This window comes from Neodiprion fabricii, chromosome 1 (genome assembly GCF_021155785.1).
Source record: "Neodiprion fabricii isolate iyNeoFabr1 chromosome 1, iyNeoFabr1.1, whole genome shotgun sequence".
In the NCBI taxonomy this organism is placed as follows: domain Eukaryota; kingdom Metazoa; phylum Arthropoda; class Insecta; order Hymenoptera; family Diprionidae; genus Neodiprion; species Neodiprion fabricii.
Window position 1 is genome coordinate 10,745,774 of NC_060239.1, and position 23,190 is coordinate 10,768,963.

General features: G+C 37.3%; 1 protein-coding gene and 1 non-coding gene across 4 annotated transcripts in view; one reads left to right on the forward strand and one right to left on the reverse strand.

Annotated features, from left to right (window-relative positions):
• LOC124175574 overlaps positions 1–23,190 on the forward strand; it is a 114,897-nt gene that overhangs the window by 26,310 nt on the left and 65,397 nt on the right. For 2 of the 3 annotated variants that reach the window (XM_046555972.1, XM_046555984.1), the window contains exon 2: positions 16,427–16,723. The exons of the other annotated variant lie outside the window; for it this stretch is intronic. The gene's annotated coding sequence lies outside the window, so the exon portion shown is untranslated. The remainder of the gene's footprint in view (positions 1–16,426; positions 16,724–23,190) is intronic. 3 annotated transcript variants of the gene reach the window in all.
• Positions 7,672–7,743, reverse strand: Trnae-cuc. The gene has a single exon. It is a non-coding gene; the product is annotated as a tRNA-Glu (tRNA).

Here is a 23,190-nt window from a genome sequence, read left to right on the forward strand (position 1 = left end):
CGTCGCTGATGAATACGGTTCACGTTCATTCAAACGTCGCTCACCCTCCAGACCTCTGGAACTCGAAACTGTCTCACGGTTCTGTATAAAGTCTGAGACCATTGTCGCAGGGCAACGCCGAGCGTGGGCGTCAAGGCGTCAAGAGAAAAGCCGAAAACCAGCGGCCAGAACCAATTAAACCTAAATTGTAATTAGATCGTCGAGAAATTCTGCCGCCGAGAGAATCTTTCACTCGTTGTTTCAACTTCGTTACTTGTAATAATCAGACCCAAAGTCTTCTCTGCGTCCGGTCATTGTTCACAGCAATGGATCTCGATGAGCGAGATGTAAGCGATGATGGTGTTTTTTTTTTTTTGTTTCTTTTTTTCTTTCGCTACGCTTCTAGTTTATCATCCGCGATTTTGCGACAATTGTATGAGATTTTTTTAGCCAAACGAAAGGCTTGACGATCAGGTTGGTTGGTCAAATAAGATACTATATACATTTTTTAAAAAAAAATTATCATATACGTAGGTTACGAAGATCTTTCCAAAAACAAAAAAGAAATTAAAATGATGGAATTACTTAATTTAGCTTAGATAGAGACGCTTGATTTTAATTTTTCACTTTGAAATGATTGAATATGTCGCAGATTAGTTTGATCTATGGTTCATTTTATTTAGAATACTATGTTATATAAGAAAATAACCCATTTTATTTAGAAGGCTACGTTTTAGAAATCAAAAATCACTGACACACCTTTTTTTATTACTTTGGATATTTGATAATTTTTCAACACTGCACGATACCGATTATGATTAATAAATGCCAATGTTGAATTGACTACTGGGAAAAATTACATCTGTTTAGTGATCTTGTAGAAAATGGTTGTATTTATAGAATAAACCGTCACAGAATGAAGTCGAAGGAATGTACTATATTTTTACCATAATTTTAAATCGATCGAAAGTAAAGCAGGTCTCAGTTTTTGTTAATAATTCAAGTATTTCCTGTTTCCATATTTTCAAAAAGATTCTGCCAGCTTACGAATCTAATAATTGAAGTAATACTCAATGTACGATAATCTCATGATAAAGTTACTAAAAAGTATCGATTTTTGGCCAACCGATCTGCTTAAGAAATTAGAATTCATGCCTCGCGATTTAGAGTATAGAATTCATTTTCGAACAAAGAATCTGATCATGTTCATCAAAATTAGATCATCGAACATGGTTGTAAGTGATGAAAGAAAACAACAGAAAAGTAAATAAAAAAAAAAATTACTTTAATAACGAGATTTCTTTGATATTGTTAATAATGAAATTTATTTAGATTCAAGGTTTTTAAATTTTATTTACGATAAAAAAATACCGCTTCAAAATCAAACCAATGAGTTTCCGTTCTACTTTTATAATAATTGTTTTGAAACGTTTTTTTTTCGGCACATTTTTCATCAAACAGCCTTCCATACATCCTGCATATTTTTTCCATTTTATAATGTATCAAGTGCCGGGGCAGGGCACATGTATTTAACATTAGGGTGTTTTAGGAAAAAATTATTTGTGATTCTTCACCGTGGAACTCCTTAAAAAGTTTGTTTAAGTTAAAAAAAAAAGAAGGTTTTTCGAAAGAATAGCGTTCTATGTTACGTGGAAAATCGCGATCGTTTGATTTTTCACCTAGTTTTCAAATTTTTTTTTTTTTTAACGTACGGAGAAACTTCAACTATCATTTCTTTCCCGAAATTTATATTCATAACACAACGGTATATAAACCGGAAATCTTATTCTCCCATATTAAAAGTTTATATGAAATTATAACTATTTTGCGATGAAAAATTTTCTTCACGGTAATTCATAAGTTTTAAAAAAATGAATGAAAGTAAAAAATTAACCGAGTGCGATCTTCCACATAACGTAGAACGCTCATTTTTTCAAACAGAATCTTTCTTTCTACCTAAACAAACTTTGAATGGAATGCCATGGTGAAAAAAGGCAATTATTTTTTTCTAAAACACTCTAATCCAACATGCATGTGAGCGCGAGGCCAGAGAGGCGAAGAATGACGGAATTTGACTTATTGTTATCACCCCGGGAGAAAGGTATTGTTCTAATTGCTTGCGAATTGTACAGTAGTGAGGTAAACAAAGGGCAGAGATAGAGAGAGGAAGACGTGAGACGTTTTTCCCATTACGCGTGCTGTCGACAAATTGAATTTCTCTTATTTTACCTCTTCCCTTTTTGGTACACGCCTTGATTCTCCGCGAGGTCCGTTTGATTAAAATAATAATTAGAACGATAATGATAAGAACAATGAAAATGGCTGTAAGGCGAGCTGAAAAATTTGCCGCTTTCAAGTTGTTCAACTTTGTTCTTTTACCGACGGTATGTACGAAAAAGATGGCACGTCACTTCCATCTCGATTCGGAAATTTACTTTCGTTTTTTATCCTTCGTAAATTGTAAAGAAGTTAGGTTAGTCATGATCAGAGTGAAGAATTATCTTGTTGAAATTCTTGGAATTTCAGAGGGTTCGAGGATCAGTCAGGTTAATTAGGAAAATGTCAGAGGGTTTCGTTCAATAGTAGGGGAACATTTTTCTCCCAATCTTGGAAACGTCTTGAAAATGTCTTGCAACGCGCGTTCGGTTATGTACTTGCGGTGATAACGGCATTGATGAACAAGTCGTTTCGTCCTGATTTTGATCCCGTTGTTTCGAACGAGAGTTCAAATATTCGGAGCAAAATGAAGAGAAGGTTCGGATACATTTTGTGTGAAAGCATTTTCTGCCTATGAACATAAAATATGTGCATATTGCAAATGAAGATTCTCGGCTGTCAGAATTGCCTGGCGTGTCAACTTCACTCGACTAGTAATTTTGATATTCAATTTTTTCCTCATCAAAGCCCAGTCGACGCCATTTTTTTATCCTCTTCCACATAGGAATATGTGAAAAAGGTAAATCAGTTTCCGTAGTTCGTTCTCGAGAGAAAGAGAGTTGCTGTTGTAACTGTTGTAACTTTTGTCCGATGAAAAACGTTTGTCCGACTAGCGAATGATAAAAGTTTCGTCCTTATTTCTTACCCTCTTCACTGTAAAAAATAAAATTCAATTTACCCGGTGACAATCGCAGTGACGTGTCACGAAACTTTGTAATTTTAACAAAATTGCCCCGAGGCTGTGTCAGTTACTCAAACCGAAATAGACGCTTCTTAGAAGCGGAATTGAAATGTCAAATTTGAAAAGTTCCGGAAGTACTAAATTCTGAATTTCTTGTTGGCATAACTTAAAGTAAGGAAATCAAACTTTGACGAAAAATCAAAGCTTCAGACAGTCCTAAATGTGAAGCTCAAAGTTTCGAAAGTGCGAAAATGAAAAATTAAAAAATCTGAAACATGGAAATTTTAAGTGCTCGAAGATTTTCAGTTCTGTGAATTTCTGGTTTGGTAAAATTTCACCACGTTAATCTTTCTTTGCTTTGGATTTTCGATATTTTTACGTTCGGAATCTTGGTCATTTTGATTTTCGGCTTTCTGATTTTTTACACTCACTAGTTGCGTGAGTATGTTTTGATCTTCGGAATTTTACCCCATCGAAACTTTATTTTTCGGAACTTTGCTCTATCGTAGCTTGAATTTTTGGAATCTTGCATTTTGGAACTCCGAGCCGTCGGGTTCCCGGCCATTTGAAAATTTGTTGTTTCGTACGAGCTTTATTTCTTTACTTGAAATTTTCCCACCAAAAAAATCGGAATTAGGCGTTTTCGAAACTTTTCAAATTTGGAATTTCAATCCCATAAGCGGCATCGCTTCTGGGACACAATTGAACGTTATTAGTTTACTGTATATCATTCAGAGCCTCTCATTTTCCCCCCACTTGATTGCAGACAAGTTCCAAATCTTACTTTGCATCATTGAAGGACAATCAATTAATTGAAATTAAAGCTAGCCGTCCATCATTGGTGATCGACGACTAATCTATGAGCAGGACTTTGAATATAAATTTCTGCACAGAGTAGTAAAAAGTAAAAAGTACTTTCATCGAAGAAATATGGCTATTGATCTTTTCGGAGGCTTCGACGCAACGGGGGCAGGAAATTCGATAGTTTCGATTTCGCAAGTTCCCGGCTGAATCAGGTTTCAAAATAGATTGTCGTGGTTCAATTATAGACGAAACGGTCCTCTAATTCGTATTCCCCCGTGGTTTCCTCGCATAGCTTTATCGGCGAAATAAATTCACCCCTTCCCCGACAGCGATGGCATTTCTACGCGTCGGAGATACTCGCCACGGGATTTTCCACCCCTACAGACCAATTGACTCCACGACTCCACGTTCGGTTCAACAGTCGATACTTTTCATGTATTTGAATATTTTTAGCCTGACGCCCCAAGTCTTGCATTCCGAAATCTTTGATTTATGCTGCAAATCGCCCTTACACGCCTTTTTGCCGATACTCCAGATCGAAATAGTTGCGATTTAGTTCGAAATCGTGGTCTGAGGATGAAGCTCTGAGAACAATCTTTGATTGTCGAGGGATTTCGATCACTCGTAAAACGGAACTTTTGATGAACGGTGAATTTAATCGGGGTTGAAAAACGAGCAGCGGTCTTATTTTTTTCTCACAATTAGAGGAAATGAAATAAGTTTGGTATCATTAATCTGCCGAAAACTTTCTGCTGGTGTGCGCAATAAATATAATGATAAAATTTTTTTGTACAGTTACAAATTACATTTGTGAGTTTTTACCTCATTTGGGTAGCTATGCGAGTTTGGATCGTTCCATATTTTCTTTACGTTTTTCGTCGCGCATGCAAAGTGTTTTTCCGGCGTTCATTATTAATTTTACTGTTACTGCAGGATCTTTTTTTGTTGTGCGATGGGAAATTATTGAACGATAGCAGTGTAATGCAAAAAATGTCGTCACAAATATGCTGGATTCTAGATCACTCACATGGGATGTGATCAGAGTAAATTAAATTGAAGAGTTTTCCTTAATCCATTTGAAAAATTTTGCTGCAGATTAAGCTGCACTGTATATTCCATTAATTTCATCTCCGATACCAACAAGGATAGTCATTTCGCAAGGCACCTTGCGAACAGTGAAAAGTTGTGCATAATGTGATCCTTAATATATAAGCATCTCGAACTTTCGTGGTTTAGAATTCGAACTTCTTGCTCCGCGTGGACTATATTATACCTCACAACTATTAAACTGAACGTGGAAATACATAATGCAAACTTTGCATTAGGTATGCAAGTCTTCGAAAATCCGTAAGCTTCGGATATACGTATGCATACGGTACATAGGTGATGCAGTATTTTCCGAGGCAGGGCGAATGAAATTACCATCAGAGCATTAGCCACTGTACTCGAGTTTTCGATAACTTATGCTTGTCATAGTTCACGGTGCATAAGCACTCCCTGCGAATGTAGATTACAGATGAAAGCTGCTCGTGTCTATGTATTTGCTTAGGCACGAGGTTAACGGCGAATGAGTTTAAGGTGGACCAGCTTTTATCGTAATCTCATGGGGTGGGTAAACTAAAATGATGGAAATTTTTATCGAACACTTTGCTTATCAATTCGAATTCTAAACTGCAACGAAGTTTCTTCACGGGGAACGTATTTTCAACTAATTAACAATTATATCAAACTGACGTTGAGTAAAACTTGCAAAGCTACACGTCAACTGTAAACGAATAATTTCATTTGTGTTTCTTAGTTTTTAGGAAAATTATCAAGATGCAGGTTTGAGTAAATAAATTTTTAGCTGCGTGTCGATCTGATCTCAGAATTTGATTGTTAGAATGAAATCGGAAGAATCGGGGACCGTTTTAAATAAAAATTCGAATTAAACTCTGTAAAATTGTCGATGGAAAAGTAATGAAAATAGTATTTTATGTTACAAGTACGGTAAATTCTGGCTGGTTCCACGAACCACACTCTCTCAGATGTGATCTGAACGTTTGATTCGAGAAGTGCTATTTGTGTGTTTGATGTGAAAAGATGCCACTGATATCTTGAACTACAAAATTGTGGTTAGGTAACTCGCGCTTCGTGACGCTGTCGTACTGCCAGTACGTAAAACTGAGTTATTTGCCGGTGCGCATGCGCAACAGCACAGAAATAGTATATTAAACACTATTTTTTCCCACCTAGTGCACAAAATAGTAAATTCTTGCACCAGTGCAGGAATCGAATTGAAATATTTTTTCTTCTAGTGTAACTAGATGTTTCATGAACAGAGTGCGTAAAATTCGAATTTGCGTAACCGCTAGTCCGGAACGTACGATTTTGCAAACATAATTAGGAAAGGTTCAGGACTTGCTGACTTTTCGCGCGCTAAATATGCGTCACAAAATCGAACTTTTTGTGCAAGCGTTGCAAAAAAGGACTAAAGTAGTCTAGTTCACCTAACGTTTTCCAAATGAATAATTATGCTTCATTTCATGAAGTTTCACCTTCAAATTCGAAGATTTGCTACATTTCCGGTTGCAAGGATTTCTTCAATGTAAGGATAAGTGGAGAAGTTATACACATATCACATATAAACGTTGTCTATGGGGGTGAAATCGCCCACCGAAGCGAGACGCTCCAACCCCTTTTTCTTCGACAAAGCGTATCGCATTTCTCGACTACGTTCTATACGATTATTCCGTTCAAAAGATGGAAGACCCGTCAAGTTCTCCACGGCGTATACATACACAGTATACATACCTCGAGGCTGTTACCTGTCACCCTTTTCTCCTCCTTCTCCGTTTCCTTCTTCTGCCACTTCTCCTTCAGGGGTACGTGGTTTGGAGAAGAGATAAAATGGTTTCCAACCGCGGAAAGGATCTGGAATTTCGCGTGACTCTTGTTGCTCGTTTTCCTTCTTTCTGCTTCAGGATCCAAAAGTTTCCTCCTATCGTATTTCACTCCGCTCGTGAAGCTCGGATTGTCCCTGATTTCCATCAGAGACTCGTCGAGGTCGGAATCCGTAGTTTCACACTCGAAACGAAATCGAATATTTTATACTTACCGAAACACCCTTTTCCTTGAATATCGTGGATTTAGCTGCTACAGATGCCGCAATGACGTATCGAAAGTGCTGACAGTGAGAATAATTTTTTTTTTCTACCCTACAGCTCTCACAGAATGATTCAATCGACAAATTTTACACCCTTGTGTGCTTAGTGCTTCGACTTTATTTCGTAGTTGAAAAAACTTGTTAAGACATGTCAACAATCCGCAAGACTTATGCTAAATATTCTCACCGATAATCTGTTAGACTCGCAGCGGTCAAATCTCATCTTCGGCATCGTCCGGAAATTTCGTAATTTCGCGAAAGGCCGTCCGTCAGATGACGACAATAAGCTAGGATATTTACAGGCCTGTCATATCTTGTCCCTAGATATTTATTGCTTTCAAGTTGTTTGCAGATTGCAAATTTGCCAGCTCGCAGAATTGCAACTTGGAAAATTCAATTATGGTTTGACCTTATGATGTAAATGTTATGTCTAGAGAAACACAGGCACAAGTGATCCTTCTGGAATGTTACATATATATATCGTAGAAATGCAAGTAATAAACGTGACACAATTCCTTTAAAAACACTCGCGTCTGCAAATTTTTAACATTGAATCCCAAAGTAACGTTCTATGTGAATCAGGAAGAGATAAAAAATTGAATCGAAATGATTATAAAAAAAAAAATTCCGATACCGGGAATCGAACCCGAGCCTCCTGGGTGAGAGCCAGGTATCCTAGCCACTAGACCATATCGGATCACATGAGTTCTGATGTGTTGTAAAAAATTCACTTGCATGTTTGGCAGTATTGCTTGGATAAGAGTATTTAGGGTCTGGCGGATTAGTATTGAAACGAAAAATCCAGAAACTCAAAACGGGGGTCGAGTTTTCAAATATTCATTTGATTTGCGTAATAACTTGGTGTATGGCTGTTATTTTAGTAACGCTGGTAACGAATTTACTCCTTACTTTGAAACTGGGAGAAACCTTATTATCGTATAATAAACATTGAGGTGTGAGTGCAAATCAATTTTGATTGAGATGCCTAAAAAAAAAAAAATACAGTTCCCAATGACATGACTATAGTTATGGTGGATTAGATCCAGCTATCTATCCGTCGGTATGTTTACATGGTGTAAGGAAATAAAGTGAGTTTTTGCCCATCGAAAACTTGCTTCTTCGGCCGATGAGAACGTGCCCCCATATGACGTCATTTTGAGCATTATTTTTAAAAGCTATAAAATAGCCTTTCATTCTCACGTCTATCAAATCTTATTTGATAGGGGAATAATGTTGAGATGTTAAATAATTGTTTACACAGGTTATGTTGTACTTTTTACGACAGATGCGGAATTTTTCTCGTGACGTAATGCGGGGATCACGTGACTTTGTTAATGCGCATCTTGTTTCCTTACACCATGGGTATGGGTATACAACGTAACCACAGGTATTCAGGTCTAATTTGTGGTTACACGGTTGACTTGGTTTGATAACGATCCAGGAATCGTGCAAGTCTATGGACAAGTATTCAATTTTCCATCCGCCCACGGATGTGGAATATAGGCGGATTCCGTTAGTCAGTCGTGTTTCCGCGTTCTGTGGATAGTTGAAATTGTAAAGAAGTTCAGCTGCTTATCTCGAACAGATATCGGGAAAGCGACAGAGAGATTATATTTTTAACCCGCGTAGCCTTCGGTCGTTCAGCACATCCGAACTTCGTCTTTACATGTTATCTTTAGTCCAGTGTGATCTATTATTATCTTTGTCATACGTAGTTGGAGTCGGAGCTTACTTGTGCGAGCTTTTGTATATTTTGTCATTGTACTCGCCCATGAACGCGATAACTATTCTCACGTTCGATTCCAGATAGCAAGAGTTGTTGTTTTTTGGTTAATCTCCTCCTATTTGATTCGCTATTTGATATTTCTAGGACATTCGGTTGAGTAAAATTTATAATATCCCGTAAAAGTCGAAACACACAAAAATTACTCAGTCGGTAAAATTGGTACTGTTACTTATACTCGGGGCAATACTATTCTTTCGTGAATTATCGCAATTGCAGAAAAGAAAGAATAGAAAACTGTTGGTCGATTCGTTTTATTTGGTTTGAAAATTTGAAAGTGGGAAAAAAATCTCAACTTTCGAGTGGAAGCGAAGACAACTATTGTTTAATTCATTTCTTACTTGTTTACTGGATAATTGAAGGACGAAAATTCTCTTGCCTCGAAATTGGAAAGGGTTTCGAAATAAAGTTGAAAAATGAAAATTGCTTTAGAGTCTTCCACGCTGTATTTTTTTGTTTGCTGCAACTATTTTCAAACCTATCAATGATGTTTGATATGTTTCAACGCTTGTACCGCAGATAGATGGGCATTTTATGGAAAACAAATGTAGTCTGCACGATAAGAACACCATCAAATACATTTTTCTGCCGAAATGATTTCGTTTTTTCTTCGTTCTCGATTTTTCCCTTTTTTTTTTATCAATTTAAATAAATTGAACAATCGCTCACTTTTTTACTTGAAGAGCGGTTTTTTTATTTGATCAATTTCCAATCGTGTTCGGCACCCTTTTCAATGTAGCTGAAAACCTGAAATAATTCACGCACTGTTTTTCAGTCATTATATTGATTAGAATCTGTAAAAAACTGCTTTTTTTTTAAAAAAAAACTTGTTGGCAATACAAGTTTTTCCCAAATCATACTTGATTTCTGTATAGCAAGCACCATTTCATTAATTATTAATTGCGGAATGCGAAATTAAAATATATTTTACCATACTGCTCTGCAGGAGTAGTCCGGAAATCAGTCAGTTCAACACGAGTATACTTAATAGCATCTTACGGTTCTTCATGTCAAAAATTTTTATTTCTTCCACGTAACGAATAAAACAAAAAATAGTTTCAATGGATAAATTTTGCCTTTCATTTCAAGGCGCTTATACTATCAACCAAAAACTTGAATACTCATTTGTGAATGTAAAAAAGACAAAAGCAGAATTTGATTATCATTCGGTGGATAGAATTAAAATTTATTCATTTAAATATAAACTTAGAAAAAGGAAAAATACTTTTTTTCTTGATCTATGTAATTAGATATTGTCGCGGTAATAAAAAATTTCTGCTAAATCAATTCCGAGTTAGCGATTAGATTGGCTTTTTCCTGCCGCTGATGCGAGGGACAAGGGTCGTAGGAGTATTAGATCGTGTTCAAGAAGCAATTTGTTGCTACTGTTCCTCTCAGGGACTAACAATAAGAATCGTTCGGACGGACGGACGTTTCGAGTGAAAAGGTCCTTGTGGCTGGACGGTGAGGGCGTTGCGCGTTGGGATGATCGGCTTTTCATTCATTTACTCGGCTCATTTATTTTTTTACAACGCGTTCGCACTGTTGAATATCTATTTTATTCTAGCATTTCACCACAACTTCTTTCTTACAACGTTGATAATCTTGTTTTTACTACCTCTGCTGTGTCACACTCACGCTGCTGCTGCTGCACAATGGGTTAAGTTTATAAGTTGTTTTGTACAATGTAAGAATAGTGTTCCCATTGTATCTTTTGTTGTCAGTAACTCTGGGTCTGTTGCACATACATACATACATACATACATACCTACTGCACTTTTTACCCACATGTTTTTAGCGCTTTTCTTTTTCACTTGCCGTAGCTCTTGAAACGTTAGCTTAATCTTTACTTCGGCTTTTCTATTTGTTCATTCTTTTCATCGTCTCTATTCCTTTCTAACTCGACATGCTATTGTATCGAAATCTTTTCTTGAAGGATAATGCATCGTTGAAAATTCTAAAATCTTGGTTTCGAGATTATATGAATTTCTACAATTTTCCATATGTAATTGTTTAAATTTTCTCACCTATCAAATTGCAGAAATCAAAACTAATCGATATTATTGTATTTCACTTGAAATCCATACAAGGGTATCAGCGAATTTTTTTATTCTATTAAACCTGTTTCTTACTTCAGAAAAAGCAGCTTATAGGAATAAGCAATTTAATCAAATCTGCACATTGGTGGATTAATTTAATTTGGACCAATGCAAGACGAATTATAATTTACATCACGTATTGTCGGTAGTCATTTACTTGCTAAAACAAATTAACATTGTATCGATCACGTTGAATTTCACTTGTTATAACATCATCCACACAAATGAATTTATCACGTATTGTTTAGTGCTATCTCGATTTTAAAATACAAGCCGAAAAGTATTTTGCACACAGTCAAACCTGGCTGATTGTGAGTTAAAATTCATACGTCGAGATCGATTGCTTGAATGAAATTAAGAAAATTTTATAAAAATTCAGACAAATCACAGAAATTGAATTACTCGTTATTAAAATTTTGGACTCTCCAGTCAAGCAATCGATTTTGTCATATAGATTTCAACTTACAATCAGCTAGATCCGAGGGTTTGCAGAGCACTTTTCGGCTCGTAGTTGAAGACCGAGATAGCACTAAACGCGACCAACAAACTTGTACGAGGACCTCGAGAACTGTGGCCATCACGCCCACGTGAAGTGGCGAGAGACGGCTTGATTTCCTCGATAAACCAACCTGACACTCACACAGCCTTATCACATTGTCATTTTCGCGCCTAGGTCTCTGCTTGATGAAGTACCTACCCATAATGCGCGGCGTTCTCACGCATCCCCGACACTCTGCCTGATGAATGCCGAACTTTTGGTATGCCATACGATGTTTGTTTTGAAATTGAGATGTTTAGTGAAATTGATGACACATTTCGCGTTTGTAGTTTAAAGTAATAGATTGTCAAATTGCCGGGTGCTAAACGGCGAGTTTAAGCTCACGTATTAGTCCTACTTTTACCGACCGAGATAACACACCATTTTTCTTTCCAAAAAAACTTTACTCCTCATTCTTTTCGAAATTGCGCAAAGTATCTCAGCGATTCACTTTTTGGCCCTTGAAATGCGGGTAACGTGGGAATAAGGGGGAGTAACACGTATCGAAAAACCACACATTTTTTTTTGACGATTTTCAGGATATGAGTAATTTTTCTGAATTCCGTTACAAAAGAGCGATGCGCTGACGTAATTCGAACTCTTTCCGTTCGTTTATTTATTTAATATAGCAAGAGAACGGGCGAGTTTACTCGGTCGGTAAAGGTAGGAGTATTACATGACTAACAAAACGAGTGCCAGACTGCCAACGGATTTTCAGTGGCTCGCAATCAGTATGAAACAAATTTCGCTTCACAAGTATTGAATTTTTTCTCAGTTGGCAAGTCATATAGATCGAGAAAGATTAAATTGGCAATACAATCATGCACTCTCCATAGCTTGTTATTATCTGAAGAAATATTTACGGGAAAATATCAAGTTAATTGGAAACGTTCAAAAGCCTTTTGAGATTTGTGTTCTTTCAAAATGCCAAAGGCAAAGCGCTAGCATTTATGAGAAAGCATTTTCTGTTCGCTATCCTAATATGGGTTTATTTTTACTCCGGAATTATTTATCCAGTCAAATCGAAATGGCTTCTGCTTCATCTTTGCGGGGTCTTACGAAATTATTATTTTTTTTTTTTTGTTAATTTTTAGCGTTGAATGAATAGACGCAAAATCAGAAGAGAGACAAGAAGGAAAGTGAATATCGATCGGGCCATTTTGTACAGTTTTTTTTTCCAAAATCAATGGCGTATTTCCTACGATTTTATGAGAGTGTAGATGATGTAACGTCTATTCATACATACGGCTATAGAAGAAAGATGAAGCGCGAATAAATTGAAGTTTATTTTATTAGCATATCGAATCCCTAAAAATCACTTTGAACGAATTTTTTCTTCAGCTTTTTTGTAAATAACAAAAACAATGTGTTCAAAATCATTGTACAGGTTAAAATTGATAAGTAAATCGACAATCTTCGCGTAATTTCAATGGAAAACCATATTGAGCGGTATTAAAATACCATTTTACTTGATTCGCAGATAATTTATCCACACGTAATACGAGCTCTGACTAATTAAAATTAAGACATCAAGCATACAATTTTGGCATTGTCATTTTATTAAAGTTATGAGCGAACCAACTTTATTCATTGAAATTTTATGGTTTATCATTATTCTTCATCGTGAGGAGAGTGTCTTTTGATAAAATTCAAGTCATTCAACTCCGTTACTTTTTCAGATTCCAAACTTTGTTTTAGTCATACTTTTTTTCACGCAGATATGATCACTGGTGTTTGTTTTTTTCTTTTCCTAAGGCCTGACACTAGTGGCAGTTGGTATTCATTTGTGTTCCCGTTAACCAAGATTTGTTGATAAACACCGTGTTTGCAGGAAGTTTCAACGTCGAGCTGGGTAGACGAGGTTCATACTTGAACAATTACACCTTCTCCCTGTTTTACCATGTACAGATAATGCAGTTTTGTACCATTTCTGTTCCCACTGTAACATTGCGATGAATAATACACGCTGGCGCAAACTTCTCCGAATAGATAGGTTTTGCTTTGTTTCTTGCCTTCATTTTAGCTCCTCTCAAAACCTATAAACGACTATTGTGTACCCACGTCTTTGCTCCAGTTACAATGAAGTAACGCATCATCAGCATTATAGTCTTCGTTTCAATTCCAAGATCCGTGATCAAACACTTGAAACTTCACTTGATTCTTAAGAATTAAAAAGTTTCTGTCAAGTTTAACATTCGACGTAAATTTCAGAGAATTATCGCTTCGATATACGAAATATAAAATTGTAAATTCGAAAATGGATTGTTTCAAATTACTTTGAGGAGTGAAATATGGAACGTGAAAAATTTGACGCATTCAAAAATTACTTTTAATTTTGTTAATCGGTTGTTAGTACTGACATGAAAAGGATCGGTATCTACGAGGGATTTTCATTCTGGCATTTGCTTCTAGCAATATGTTAAACGTGATTTCCATCTACTCTAGTGCCGCCATTAAATGCGGTTTCTTGTGGTGACAGCTCACCGCAATTCCAGCTCTCTGTAAATACCTCAACAGTCGTCAAGTCAGTAGACTTTTGCCTCATGTGCACGCATTATATTCATAGCAGAGGCTAGAGAGAGAAGATTCGTGATCGTCGGTGTACAGCTTTTCTTTGACAAAAAAATCACTAATCGATTTCTCTGATACGGATGCACGCGTTCTACGTGCTGCAAGAAACCTTACAGAAAAGAATGTTCATCAACAAGAAATTCGAAGTATGTAAGCTTTCACTAAATAACTACATTATTGTATCACTTCTTTATTACTTGCAGGACAAAAACATAGGTTATAAAAATTGTAGTGAATATATGCAACTCAATCGATTTCAGTTTCACTTTGAAAATGTTGATATATTATTTCTTCACGGATCCGTAAGCATGACAGACACATCATCCGCCATGTGCATTGCGATATTAATTTTGCGGAATCAAATAATTGATCGCCCTTCAATTTTAAATGAAATCGAAATAAATGAACAGCTTAACAATACTCCTCATTCTTTATCTCCGGGATCTTTTTCCCTCCATTTATATTGAAAGTTAAGGCCTGTCTGATATTTTTCGAATCAGTACAGACACCGTATCATAGGTGAGGAAAGCTTTGACATTATCATTTCCGTTCATCCCTTCGTAACGTGCAGTAAAAATTAGGCTGTGCAATAACTTTGACAGATACATGTACAAGGCTGAGCTGGCTATTGTGTCAACGAACGAGCATGAATTTTGATGGTCCCTTTAATAGCGAATCGAAACATAGTTCAACGGCTTATGCAACTCTTTTTTTCTTTTGGATTTGCAAGGGACTTTCGTAACATGGTTTTTTCTACCTTTTGTTCGATCAATTTACGTCACTGCCTATTTTCGAGCAGTGTGACAATTTCGTTCGCACGTTGCGAGGACCGAGGATGAAGTTGATCCTCTTTAAGCGGGCTGCTTAAGATGACGTTCTTTTTTCTCTCGAAAGCTGAGCGCAGAGGCAGATTTGGTGCGAAGGGAAAGGGCAACGGAGCCTACCGCGTAGGCGTTCAAGTAAACGGGCGTAAAGCCGCGGCCTACGGTATAAGATAATCCAATCACACCGTCTAACCAAAACCCGACACGGTCGTCTGTGCGCTGGGAAAATACGATAATACCATAAGCCGCGGTATTTGTTGTACTAATTTACATGGAGCGTACAGACACGCGCGTTCGACAACAACAATGTGTGTGCTTGATATTTAATCATTGAAAAACGTGCGACACGTGTGAATATTCCACGACGTGCAACGCTTGAAGTCCGCGAAAAATTACTTGAGATTTGTCGGCGATGGCTCGAAAACACTGAAGAACAAACGGCTTTAGACTGGCCATGAGTCAGCTCTCGAACTTCCCGTTCTCACACTGCAGGTTCCAAGTTCGTAGAGAAAAAAAAAGTAATATCCAATTCGAATTTAGAACTATAAATTCAGATTCGTGATTAACGATTTTAAAGCACTCGGATACCATATTACATGAAAATATGATGATTTTTTTTTATTTTTGACCACTGTAATGGTTCCATCATTACAAATTTTGGAAGTCTGATCTTGGATTTTTTATCGGTGACCCAAAAAACCTCCGCCTAATAATTTCTGTAAAAATCGGAATATTTTTAGATTATATTCCACCTTATTCGATCACTATTTTGGATGACGTAATCTGACTTCAGATTCGTGATCAGCCATCAAACAAACCCTTGAGGAACAATTTTCATCAAAATTCAACTGTTTTGAGCTTTTCTTCAGCTTATTGAATACGGCAAATTTAAATTTTGCAAATCTGACCTTAGATTCGTGATTAGCGGCCCAAAAAACCCGACGGTATCAATTTTAATGCAAATCCATTCATTCATTCTCAAGATACCATCATTTTTATTTTATTTTTTGGATTTTTATTAAGTAATTGAGAAATTACCGAACCGATCAAAGCCATGGTCTAATGAGTTTTAAGTTTGGAAAAGCTGCGTGGATTGAGATGAAAATCATTGAAATCCGGTAACTTGTTCTCGAGATATCATCCGGCAAAAAAATTGATGATATACATCTCTGATATAAATTTGGCGAAGCTTTTCTCTCCGACAAAGTATCAGAGAATGAAATAAAGAACGGTGATTCTTTTTTTCGAATGGCAGTCAAATCGTAAGCTCTAAGTCGATTATCGAAAGCGCTGTTAGACAACCACGTTCGCAATGAATCCAAAAATTATTTCTCCGTGACATTTTCTTTAAAACAGTTACAAGTAAAGCTAATTTTTCGTCGAGTTTAAAAGTGATTTGCCTTCTATTTTCTCTTCATAATGTCAAACTTAATATATCGTATAAGTTATAAGTCAACAAAGCTCCGACAAGTTTCTACAAAACGACCAGCAGACTGACGAGTATACGTCCGTCCGAATTTGCGGGATGAAAATCCTTACGAAAGCCTCGTTTCCGTTCTGAGCAGAAATGGTAGCCGGTACACGAGGAAGGTGCTGGAACATTGACCGCGATTAAAGAGTTACGGTTCGATGTAATGGTGTGGCGAGCAGTCCATAGCGACGTTGCTCCCGCACGATGCAGCTAATGACCTTGAACTCGCTCTTGATGTTCGACTTGGTGTTCCTATTCTTCCTATTTCTCGTCGGGGTCTCCTGTCTGGTTTACTATCTACCAGGCGCACGGCGTCGTGTCCTCGCACCCCACGAGGTCATCACGGTCACAACTACCCACCGATCTGATGCCCCAGTCGACGATGTCTAAGGTTCGTATTGCGACAGCTTCGTTACACCTCGAATCATCTCTTGGCAGCATGTGTGCCCCACGTCCCTTGTCAATAAATGAGGCACAGGCACTCAAGTCGATTTTTCTTAGTTGGTACTTTAGTTGGTGAAACAGTCGATCGGAATTAATGATTATTCCAATGATTACCGCCGTTCGTTAGAAATGTTGTCAATTTTCAAGTATACTTGTACACCCAAGAAGTGTACAAACACGTAATCAATAGGAGTTAAATAATCGATTGCACAGCTAAGAAAAAATTTTTTTTTTAAATAATGGTCTGGTTCGATGGAATTAGACCACTATGTCATAAGGTTTTTGGACATTCTGAATCCGGATTTGGTGTAAAAATTGCTTCATCACTCTCAGATTTTGAGTTATCCATGGGGTACTTCATTTTTTTTAAGGTTCTGTGAATTAGATCACTATGTATATATGTTTTTGGACATTTTGTATCCGAATTCGGTGTCAGAATTGGTCCATCAGACCCAGGATTTCGAGTACCTTTACCTCAAACATTCGTTCATCGACCTCGAACATTGCAATATTTTTCGATGCGCAAGTTAGAGTGATGAAAGAATTCTGAGACTAAATTTGGACTCGGCGTGTTCAAAAACATGCACGTGTGGTAGGTCCAGTACGCCAGGCAAGACATTCTTTTGTGGGGCTGTGTAATCGGCTGTTTTTCTGTCATTGATTACACGCTCGTTCACTTTTTGAGTGTATGATATTATTTATTTATTTTAAACAATTGGTTGCACAAAGGAGCTTAACGTGGCTGTTGCCATAAAAAATACATCACGTTACATTCGAGTTTATAATAATATTACAATTACAACGAGTTACGTTACAGATTTTCACTTTTACATCGCTTTGTTAGGGAACTAGCAAATTCATTGAGACTAAATAAATTAACCATCGTTGGCTAGTTTATTACAGCCAACAGTTTATGTGCATCTTTTCTAACATGCTCAAAGTCGGGATACTTAATCTGTATATTCTTCAGTGTATTATGTAAAGTTGAAAATTGATAACTTTTTCATTGAATGGCAGTTCAACTAGGGGTGTGCGATCATTCTGTTAATTGTTAACTTTGATTCGGTTCTTTACCAACTAAACGATTAATCGATTGATCGGAGAGACAATTAATCGTAGTGAAAATTATTAATCGATTACTCACGCAGCTCTAGTTACAAAAAAAATTTCCTTACGAATGTTCGGTTCTAATAGATTTTACTTTTTTATTTTTCAATGCTTTTGTCAGCAGAACGTACTAATAAGGATTATTGTTCGTCTGATAAAACTTCATGTAGTTCGTTCAATAAGTTTTCATTTCGCACGCATGAAAATTGTACTTATTTTTTTTTTTTCAGTAACTGGCAGTTACAACCACGTAGCAAATTTAATTTTGCAGTACTTGTAGTGATTTTAATTCCTATTTCAACTTACAATTAGTTGAAACAGGACTTACAAGCTTTTTTATTAAACATTTTTTATACGGTTAATCATGGTTCTTTGAAAGATATTTGACGTTCGATACGAGTGATGTATATTTTGTGTATTGTGTCAGACAAACAGTGTGAGATTTCTGGATTTAAAAATGTTTAATTCCTTGGTTTCAGACGCGTTCAAAAAAATTTTGCAGGTGGTGTAGAAATTGATTTTTAAACCCACAAGAAATTAGATCGGTTGTATCTTGTCGGGCTGGATATTGATAACTTAATTTTCTATCTCGATCTTACTTTTTTCAAAGTGATTTTGTGCAATTGCAGTTTTTCTGAAATCAGGAATTTTATTGGAATTTGTCCTTTCAAGCGTGACGTATGACCCCAAGAATTGATTTATTATCAAAGTCAATGATTGGATTGAAACGTGATCCATTTGGGTTGGAGAAAGAAATCGAGACAAATAGTCTGTTGTAGAACAGGTAAAGGTATGCTGTAACTAAAGTATGTTATTTTGTCTGAAGTGAGATATTTTCATCCTGAATAAATATCTGTATTAGATTTCTTTTCGAACAGACTTTCCAATCTCTTCGGAAAGCACATATTTATTCATCGTAACAAAATCTCTTCCCTGATCGGCTTTGTACGTAGAAACGTACAAGTACCTCTTGAATCGCAAGCCTGATCGTGACAGATTTGAATTTAGCAATCGCTAGCGAATTGTTAAATTCGACAATTATCGCGTAACGAGACTGGTTTATACACGACGAAGAGTAATCAATTCTCGATTCACCCCCACTGCTTCTCAAGAATATTAATAAGAATTTTTTTAAGATTCGATTAAAAGAGTAGAAGAATATTAATTTACGGATAAAGGACGGTGGCTCCTGAACTTCGTAATAACGAACAGATGCTAATCGCCACTCGAATGGGCGAGTAAAAATAAAGCGAAGAAAAGCGAGAAGGAAAGAAAGAATGAGTAAAAAAAAAAAAAAAAAAAAACGCGCCACCCTAAAGAGCTTTAAATTATTGAGCGAATCACACTTCTGACGATTCCTGCAGACATTTTATCACAGATTTTATTGATAATTGTGTATTTCATCACTGATGTCTGTAGGACGTGTTTAAAAAAAGCGTTCAACAGATCCAGCGGAGCATCAGGATCTGATTAATCATTGATGTCGTTCTACGTTCTCGTTTTAACTCCGTTTTTGAACTCGGCCCGCGGTTCAGCCCCTTCAAATTTTCCATTCAACGATCACGTATCTCCCGTAAAAGCATGAGAAATATATTTTTTATCGGCCCTCATAAACCTCGACCGTTATCGCAACCCGTCACGTTTCATTTAAGCGAGAGAAAGTTGCGAATAACCATTAAGGCAGCTGCCCCGATGTTTGTTCACATCGTAATTCTTGTTAAGACATAATCCTGATCAAATAGCAATAATTGATCCAATTTAAGGTGTGAACGCGTTTTGAAATGGTTCGAAGAATTTTTCTCGTCAGGATAGTTTTATAACGAGATAAAAACTGCGATCTTCGGTTGATCACAAGTGTTCTTAAATGATTGTATTACGGTTTGTTTGAAAGTTGATTAGAAATTTTCGGGCAGAACAGTTGAATAGAAACAATTAGTATACATCAGTTGAGATCAAGATAATTAGGTTGAATTTGATTGAAACAAATGTCTTCTCAATATAAAAGAAATTGGATACCGCAAACTGGAATAAATGGAAAGTTTGGTTATTGGCAATTTAAAAAATATTGTATTATTGTTTCGTGTTATTAACACCAAAATTGTATCGAACGTCTGTAACTTCGATGGATCAGGTTCCATTGAGTTCCTCAATGGATACCCCTTGATTAATTTTTTTTCACTGAACTTCGGTTCATCAAAAAACGTCGTGTCTTAGTCTCTATATTTCCAACTCATACGAGTGTACGAGAATCGTTAAAAAAATTCACGAAACTTTCGCAACTACCCTCTTAGTATCCTATATTTCGAAGGACCTCCATCCTTCACTGACTGTGCATCACGAACTCTAAATTGGGCTTAAAGTCTCTCTGGAAAGATTCCGAGCACTCTTATTCCTGCATGTAACGGCGTATCGATTCGCGGTGAGAATCCGATCAAGGAAGTGGATGGGGGTATAGTCGGGGTCTTCCTAACACCCACGCCTCCAAAACCCCCGTGTAAACATGGATGTACGTGGTTCGTGTTCGCCGCACGTGCATCTGGGAGCGAAGGCTTGATCGCTGCCGCCGCCCACTTCCGAAGTGCTCTGAAAGTATTAAATTCATCTTCCGACCCGAGTCGACTACCCCCAACCTTTCTGGATGGGTCCATTTCACTTATCTGCTACTTGCCTCTCTGCCTTCTCGGTATTCTTCAACGATTCAGCTCAACGGCAAAGGGTGAGATGTGCTCGTGTGCGACGCGAATTGCGATACTGTCAGAATAGATCGCCGAGTTTGGAGAGGGATCATGGCGGAATAGAAAAATTTTAAAACTAATGGTTCGGAGTTTGAATCGGCTCGAGATTATCCGGTTGAGATTGAGGAGTTAATCGGTCGGATCGCGTCTGAAACAAAATTTATGAAAAAAGAAAACAAAAACCGTTTATCAAATCTCAAGCTATGTTATTTGTAACAGTGACGGTGAACACGAATAAAATAATATCCTACTATTAATAGATAGTTGATTTGAGCACGTTCCAACGACACAAACTCAAATATTAGCAATATTTGAAAAGGTTCATTATCAGAATGTTGAAAATGCTTCAACTATGGCGTTTTTCATCCGATTTTAATGTTTCTGGCCTCATTTTTCTCACTGACCATATCATCACAAATCGTTTGAAACACACGTAAGAAATCTTAGGTTGTTACCAATCGATGACTATCCTTTAAATTAAACTAAACTCAATCAAACTGAGTGATGCTTTTTTAAGTATTCCTTTGAATCGTCTTTCCTATTCCAATTTAATCCTTCTGATCAGACTGCCTTCGACGCCAATCTGAGGCGCTTATCTTCGCTTTACAAACGACGGCGGTAAGTCCGGTATAACGGCGTACACTAATGAAGCATGGTCAGCAATGCTTTTTGCTGGATCAAACGAAGTGCCACCGTACAAAGTGGCGCCTAATTGTACGGTTTACTTGCGTCATTTGTCCGTCAAAGCTCGGAATTTCGACGACAGTTATGACACATTATCCCGCGGTTCTCGGCAGCGGTTTGCTGGCTGTGGAAAAGTTATTTGAGAGGCGGTCGGGTGTAAGAACTCTGTTCCTGAGGGGTGAGGGAACTATGGAAATAGTTGAGCTTAAAGCTTCGAGTTTTGCCCTCCATTTCTCGATCCCTCCTCTCCTCTCCTCTCGGTCGAACTGCAGCACTTTCATGGACGAGCAGCTCGCTCTCAAACTTTTGTCCCACATTTTGATGGACTGGCTGAGACGTTGATATCAACCAGAAAGAGAACCGACACTGACAGTTGAGTGACATCTTCTATTTAGGCGTTAGCGAAACAATGTTAGAACTTGGACTTGTTGGTACGAACTGTAACTTCGTGGTAGATTGCAAAGTAGGTATCATGGGTTCCGGGACGGACATCCCCAGGGAATGAAAACTGAGGATTGGTGTATACGTTAGAGGTGATCTAGAGATACCGGGATATTGGGGATCTTTAATGATTTGAGAACAATTCAAAAGACTGTAGAGGACTTCGGAAGGTTCGGTTCCAGTTCACCGATTTCAAGGATATTTGGCAATATTGAAAATATTCAAGCACCATCGTCAAGTGAAGTTTCGAGTCCACGTTATAAACTTGCGTCGACATTATTTTACAAGAGTCAAAAATCCACAGTAACCACACCAGGTTTTGTGGAGTTTCACGTGAAATGATCAGAACGAAACTCTCGGTTATTGGTCATACTAGGGATGGGTAGACTAAAGTGACGCTTATATTGTCGATTATTTGAGCTTTTTTTGCGAGAACCAGTGTTTTCAAGATCGTTTGAAGCTTTTTCTACGTTCTAAAAAATTTGGATTTCGTAGCTCGTTAAAACACTTATAGAGGAACTGTCTCCTCGTGACAATGAGGGAAGGGTGATTTTTGCTGAGGTTGAAATTCGCGAGAAAGGCACGTTTGTGACAAAACTTGTGGGCGTATCGGCCTCATGACGGTGTCGATTTGACAACTGCGTAGCTGAGAGCGAACGAGTGATATTTCGATATCCATTCGGCGCTGACTGTTTCACTCGCTTTCCACATTTCGCCGTACAGTGTGAGAGATATCCTCACGCGTTAATCCTTCAGCTGTCAAATTACGATTCTATTTCGCGAGCTCGCCCACATCCGGGTTGACTATCACGCCCTAAACTCGATATGACGGCTTTCTCATCCAAGAAAGATCCATCGATAGTTTCAAATTTCACCATTTCACTGTTAGTATCCTGCTAGGTTTTGTCTACCTATCTCGGCTCACGTTTATTGCAGACTGTCAGAATTTTGTTTATACCTACGAAATTTCGGAAAAGTTTAACCGCATGATCAATCATTGTCACATTCTATGTGAAACCACATTCTAGACATTTTTTGATGCACAGTGTATCAGGTTTAGTATTTTTTTCGAAATCTTGAGTGTATTTTCACTTCCAAGATTTGTTTCCAAACATCTTGTACGCTAATTGCTTGGGCAATTGATTTATTCCAATGAATTTCTATTTAAACAAAACGTGAAAACGAAAAATCGTTTTAGTTTACAATACATACAGTCTATTTATTGAGTTGAATTTGTCGCAGAGAGAAAGGTAGAATCAACTTGACACAAAACTCGAAAGAAATTGTCTTTAGTTTAGTTACAAGACAGAAAAAAAGAAATACACATCAAACAATCATCGAAATTAAACCTGAAAATCCAAAGTCAACCTTTAATCTCATGGAAAATCTGAGTGTTTCGATCATCTTTCTAGACCCTGTGGGGTCATTCTTTCCAAACCTGGTTGAA